At 39.7% G+C, this 6,641-nt stretch overlaps 1 long non-coding RNA gene across 1 annotated transcript in view; it reads left to right on the forward strand.

The window, feature by feature from the left end:
• LOC113468811 overlaps positions 1-1,746 on the forward strand; it is a 35,065-nt gene extending 33,319 nt beyond the window's left edge. The window contains exon 3 of the long non-coding RNA XR_003392430.1: positions 1,690-1,746. This is a non-coding gene — a long non-coding RNA (uncharacterized LOC113468811). The remainder of the gene's footprint in view (positions 1-1,689) is intronic.
• The last annotated feature ends 4,895 nt before the right edge of the window (positions 1,747-6,641 follow it).

Here is a 6,641-nt window from a genome sequence, read left to right on the forward strand (position 1 = left end):
GTTTCCCTTTTCCCCTTTTTTTTTTTTTTTTTTTTTTTTTTTTTTTTTTTTTTTTTTTTGTACCTACACACCTACACACTAAAATGTACCTACATAGGTACATACCTACCTACTCTTTTATGTACCTACCTTCGTTTTTATGTTCCTAGCACCACGTTATGTGCCTACATTATTTTGTCATTTTCCTGTAGGTATTACCTACATAGTGAGCTTTTTGTGAAACAGGGATTTTTAAAAGAACCGCAAACCTCTGTAAATACGATTATATATGCATAGCATACTAATATGTAAATGGAGTACTTTTAGGCCACAGGAGTCCGTTTAGCTCAGCAATAAGCTACTGTTAAGCTAGGTTTTGTGGTCGAATTCTCAATGTTGAGGTTGAGGATAAAATTAAAAATCTATACCTACCCTCAACTGGGATTAAACCCACGCCCTCCTCATTAATGCTTTTTTGAATCTCCTTTTTCAGGCCTCTGTATTTTCCCATGTGTTTATAGGATTATAGGTAATAGTTCATCCAGATCAATGTGACAGCAATGAGTCATCAACCCAAAATGAAGGAACCAATCAGATTGCAGGAAATCCTTACATTGTTTAGTACGGAAAATGAAAATTGAATTTTCGACCTTTTAAAGTTATTTTTTCGGAGTTTTGACCTCAGATTTGGATTTTTCCCAACTTTTTACATAATAGGAATCGACCATTTATTTATAATTTTTACCCATTTGCAACTGCTCCATTTTTAGCCATTGCTTAATCCAAGAGTTACACATGAATCGAGTTTCTACCTGCAATCGTGGCCAACCAAAACCTTGGTAAATTTCTCTCTCTCTCCATCTCTTTCCCTCCCTCTCTTATTCTCTCTCTTTCGCCTTATCTCTCTCCCTCTCCATCTCTCTCTCTCTCTCTCTAGAGGATTCCACCCACTTCTTTTGCTCAAATTTCTCTCTCTCTCTCTCTCTCCCTCTCGCACTTACAAAAGTCATAAATCACATTTTAATTAGAAAACAAGGACTGGGAAATAAGACAAAGACAGAGAGATGGTATGAATTATTTAGAAAGAGAGAGCGAGAGGGGGGGAGGGAAAAGGGAAAAAATAGAGAGTTAAAACTAGAAAGAGATGGATGAGAGAGAGAAAGAGAGAGAGAGAGAGAGAGAGAGAGAGAGAGAGAGAGAGAGAGAGAGAGAGAAGGAAGACAGAAAGAAGAAGGATGGGAAAAGTTCTTAATTGAATTTTCTTATCTCTTCTTCGGGTCATAATTCATTTTTACTCTCTCTCTCCATTCCTCATCCTATCTCTCTCTTTCTCTCTCTCTCTCTTTCTCTTTCTCCCTCTCTCTCTCTCTCTCCTTCTCTCTCTCTCTCTTGCCCTCTTTCTCTCTCTCTCCCTTTCTCTCGCTTCCCCTCCCTCTCTTCCTTTCTTTATACGCTCTCCTCTCTTTCTGTCTCCCTCCCTCCTACTCTCACTCACTCTCTCTCTCTTTCTCTCCGTTCCCCTTCCTCTTTCTCTCTCTCTCCCTCCATTTGCTTGAAAAGGGTCATCCATCGATATTGATTTGGCCTGTTTTAACCCTTAAGCCTTAAGGTGCCAACACTGACAACTCTTTATGTCCACACACACTTATGACCAAATGTCCAAATCAAAAATGTGATTTAATTTAATTGTGAATACCTAATTTGTTTCAGATAATTCTCACGCTGATTTCGGTATAGGAAGTACCTGCTATTGCTGGTTGTAACGAGATAGGTAAGCATACCTAATGGCATCTTTCTAAGCTTAAAATAACAATAATTAATTATGGAAGCTGTCTGCAAAATTTGAGCGACCTGTGGGTAAAGGTAAAGTCGTGAGAAGCGCTAGTTCCTTTTGAACTTTTTCCTGTATAGCCCTAAATAGCGGATCTTTGGTCCGGAATAACGGCCGAACTGTTCCTTCTGGAAACACGGCCCAAGGATATTTTTGATCTACATAATTTATCGAATCTCTGGGCCTAGTTCGAGTGCCTTTGGCTGAAATCTAAACGCCTGAGCATTGCGAACTCTTTTCGGGCTTTTCCAAAGATTTGGCGTTAAAAAGCGGCCGAGCCGTTCATTTCTCGAGGCACGGCCCGCGGACACTTTTGATCGTCATTAATTATAACAAATAAATAAATAAAAAGTATAAATCCTACAATCTCCTAAGTTAGTACGTAGGTATATCCAATGTTCTTATCTTCTTCTTCTTCCTCTTCCTCTTCCGTCTCCTCCTCCTCCTTTTCTCCTTCTGTTTTTCTTCTTCTCCTTCTCCCATTGCTTTCTCTTTTTCTCCTCTTTTCTTTCTTCTTCATCTACTCCTCTACCTTCCCCTTCTATTTTCCTCTCTCTTCCTCCCCTCTATTTTCTTCTCCCCCTCTTCCTCTGCTTCTTCTCCAACCCCTCTTTTTTTTCTGTGTGCCCCCATTTCAAACATAATATATTACCACAACCATCAGCACGGGGTGTAGGACCTCTCCTCCTCCTCCTCTTCCTTCTTCTTCTTTTTCTCCTCCTCCTCCTCTTTCTTCTTTTCTCCTCCTTCTTCTTTTCCTCCTCCCCTACTTTGCTACGTGATATTTTGGCCCTAAATCACATCGAGCATTTTACAATGCCATAAATAACGAGAAATCTTAACATGGTAAAAAAAAAATGGTAATAATAATGATAATAATAAATAACAGTAGAAAAAATGGCTGAAAACATGTCTACATTGTTAGGAAAAGACTAATGGCCGGGCTCAAAATCACAGTTTACATTACACTCGGTATAAGATTAACTCTTGGATTAAGCAATCTGATTGGTTGATTTAAATAGATCAGTTGCGTTTACTTGGGTGATGTTTCAAAGCCATAGAGCAGGAAAAATGAGGACCAACGGAATTTTTCTTTCTGCTCCTCCGCCAGCGTGCTTGCATACTGGCGCTACCTAGCGAGGCAACTGCCTGAAGTCTGACGTCACACATCTTTGAACTCTTTCATTATTAGTACGGAAAATGAAAATTGAATTTTCGACCTTTTAAAGTTATTTTTTCGGAGTTTTGACCTCAGATTTGGATTTTTCCCAACTTTTTACATAATAGGAATCGACCATTTATTTATAATTTTTACCCATTTGCAACTGCTCCATTTTTAGCCATTGCTTAATCCAAGAGTTACACATGAATCGAGTTTCTACCTGCAATCGTGGCCAACCAAAACCTTGGTAAATTTCTCTCTCTCTCCATCTCTTTCCCTCCCTCTCTTATTCTCTCTCTTTCGCCTTATCTCTCTCCCTCTCCATCTCTCTCTCTCTCTCTCTAGAGGATTCCACCCACTTCTTTTGCTCAAATTTCTCTCTCTCTCTCTCTCTCCCTCTCGCACTTACAAAAGTCATAAATCACATTTTAATTAGAAAACAAGGACTGGGAAATAAGACAAAGACAGAGAGATGGTATGAATTATTTAGAAAGAGAGAGCGAGAGGGGGGGAGGGAAAAGGGAAAAAATAGAGAGTTAAAACTAGAAAGAGATGGATGAGAGAGAGAAAGAGAGAGAGAGAGAGAGAGAGAGAGAGAGAGAGAGAGAGAGAGAGAGAAGGAATACAGAAAGAAGAAGGATGGGAAAAGTTCTTAATTGAATTTTCTTATCTCTTCTTCGGGTCATAATTCATTTTTACTCTCTCTCTCCATTCCTCATCCTATCTCTCTCTTTCTCTCTCTCTCTCTTTCTCTTTCTCCCTCTCTCTCTCTCTCTCCTTCTCTCTCTCTCTCTTGCCCTCTTTCTCTCTCTCTCCCTTTCTCTCGCTTCCCCTCCCTCTCTTCCTTTCTTTATACGCTCTCCTCTCTTTCTGTCTCCCTCCCTCCTACTCTCACTCACTCTCTCTCTCTTTCTCTCCGTTCCCCTTCCTCTTTCTCTCTCTCTCCCTCCATTTGCTTGAAAAGGGTCATCCATCGATATTGATTTGGCCTGTTTTAACCCTTAAGCCTTAAGGTGCCAACACTGACAACTCTTTATGTCCACACACACTTATGACCAAATGTCCAAATCAAAAATGTGATTTAATTTAATTGTGAATACCTAATTTGTTTCAGATAATTCTCACGCTGATTTCGGTATAGGAAGTACCTGCTATTGCTGGTTGTAACGAGATAGGTAAGCATACCTAATGGCATCTTTCTAAGCTTAAAATAACAATAATTAATTATGGAAGCTGTCTGCAAAATTTGAGCGACCTGTGGGTAAAGGTAAAGTCGTGAGAAGCGCTAGTTCCTTTTGAACTTTTTCCTGTATAGCCCTAAATAGCGGATCTTTGGTCCGGAATAACGGCCGAACTGTTCCTTCTGGAAACACGGCCCAAGGATATTTTTGATCTACATAATTTATCGAATCTCTGGGCCTAGTTCGAGTGCCTTTGGCTGAAATCTAAACGCCTGAGCATTGCGAACTCTTTTCGGGCTTTTCCAAAGATTTGGCGTTAAAAAGCGGCCGAGCCGTTCATTTCTCGAGGCACGGCCCGCGGACACTTTTGATCGTCATTAATTATAACAAATAAATAAATAAAAAGTATAAATCCTACAATCTCCTAAGTTAGTACGTAGGTATATCCAATGTTCTTACCCAAAAGCACTCGATGGATTTTTACACCCTGTATAAATACGTACGACCTTCTCATGAACATCCTGTATACAATACTAACCTGTCAAGTCATATGGTTCAATTCCCAGTAATATCATCATTGTTGAACAATATTGCTACAAAATGTTACTGCTACAATTGTTATTATGGCTGTATTGTATGTCCAAATATGGGGCTTATATTGTCACCCTAACATCCCCTCACTTGATAAAAATGAACGGTACAATAACCTATAACACCATGTAAAGCCTATACGTAGTGGCGAAGGGTCAGATAGAAATGAGGGGAACCATGGCAGATATAACCTTGACCTGTCCGCTGTCCCACATGAGAATCGTAGTCGCGGATTCGTTCATTTTGTCGCGCTACTTTTAGTAGCGCGGAGTCGCGAAAACGATAGAGACCTCACACACAAGGGCCGTGCGACTTAGACTTAGGTCTCCTAGGACCTAGAGTACTAGAGAGTGAAAGATGTATCCTTTTCATAGGTTTATAGGGCTGTGTACCCTTTTCATAGGTTTGTATTTTCAGGCGGCATCGCGCGACTACGCTTCCAAAATGTGTCAGGTCTAAAGGTATAAACACACTGCCCTCACGCCACATGAGCTCACGTACCTTAACAGGCGAGCGACAACTACACCGCCAATTCAAGTAACTTGTAGGTATTCGACACTGGTTCTCTATTCTCAATACAGTAGATTGATGGGGATGTTTCTTCCCCTCATAAATCAATATAAATTGAAATGACAAAGGAAGTTTCTGATGAAGATAATACAGATATCGGGCCTCTATTTGTTATCTTCATAGAGATATTGTGCCCTCTATACCTCTATTATTATAATAGAGATATATTGTGTCATAAGAACCGAAGACCTCCCACCAAATAGTCTATTTATGTATCTCTAAAAATGTCTTTTATTCATTGTGTCATGTGTTTGGGTTAGTAGCAAGCACTTTAGTGGCTGATTGAACAAGTTATGGCAGAAATAGTTCACTTGATGTAGCTGAATGTCACAAACCAACCTCTTCAATAACGGTCAGCCTTGTAAGCGCCAGGTCGCGGGTTCGATTTCCGCTCGGGGCGGATTTTTTTTATCTTAAACTGATGAGGTTCGTTTGAGAGGTATAGCTCTCTCCTATCCTGTCTTTCTTCTCTCTCCGCTTTCGGGACGATAAGACCTTGTCAGTAACAGTTCCCTCTATCGCTACATCAAGACACATTCTATTAAATACGTCCATGGGTACCTATCCGGGAACGGTAATGTTTGGGTCAGGGTTCGGGCGGTATAGACTATCTTGGACTTTTGTTTTTCCACTTAAGAGCCTATTATTTGCTCGGCGTTGCTTAGTTTTGGTGTCCTATCTGTCCAAACCTTGATCTGTCATTGTATCGTGATTCTTGCAAAAGGGACGATCATTTCTTCTGCTCTAATTACTCTCAATGGCCTGAGAAGTATCTATCTAGAAAAATAGACTAGACAATATTGTAAAGACGCTTCAAAAGAGCAACCTAAATAACACCAATCATGTCAAATACCCAACACCTACAGACGATTATTTTGGTTGGACTAACCATTGGATCAATAAGTATTCAACCAAAATATAACGGTAAGAACAACCTGTAGATGATACCAAATGTCAAAAAAGATCATGGTCATGTCAAAAGAATGACTTTTGGGTTCTTCAATCCCTTTTGAAAACAATAGGTATAAGAGTAGGTACTTATAAATAATATTATAAATCTTCAAACAATAGGTTGATCACTTCTAGTCTAGATGTGTTAGTGCAGTTAGTGTTTAGTCTACCGAGGGGATTTCAAGAACTTCCAGTGAGGTCTTCAAAGAACACAAACAAAAGGCGGAAGTCAAAATCCGTGCAACCAAAAAGCTACCAAGAATTTCAGGAACACTAAACACTACATTGTTCTGAAGGATGTCCGAAACAATCAAAATCTATTGTGCCAAGAAGTCAACTAGTCACAAAAGATCTAATCAGGTGGCATTTGACATAT

The sequence above is a fragment of the Diaphorina citri genome, unplaced genomic scaffold, assembly GCF_000475195.1.
Source record: "Diaphorina citri unplaced genomic scaffold, Diaci psyllid genome assembly version 1.1 scaffold860, whole genome shotgun sequence".
Classification (NCBI taxonomy): domain Eukaryota; kingdom Metazoa; phylum Arthropoda; class Insecta; order Hemiptera; family Psyllidae; genus Diaphorina; species Diaphorina citri.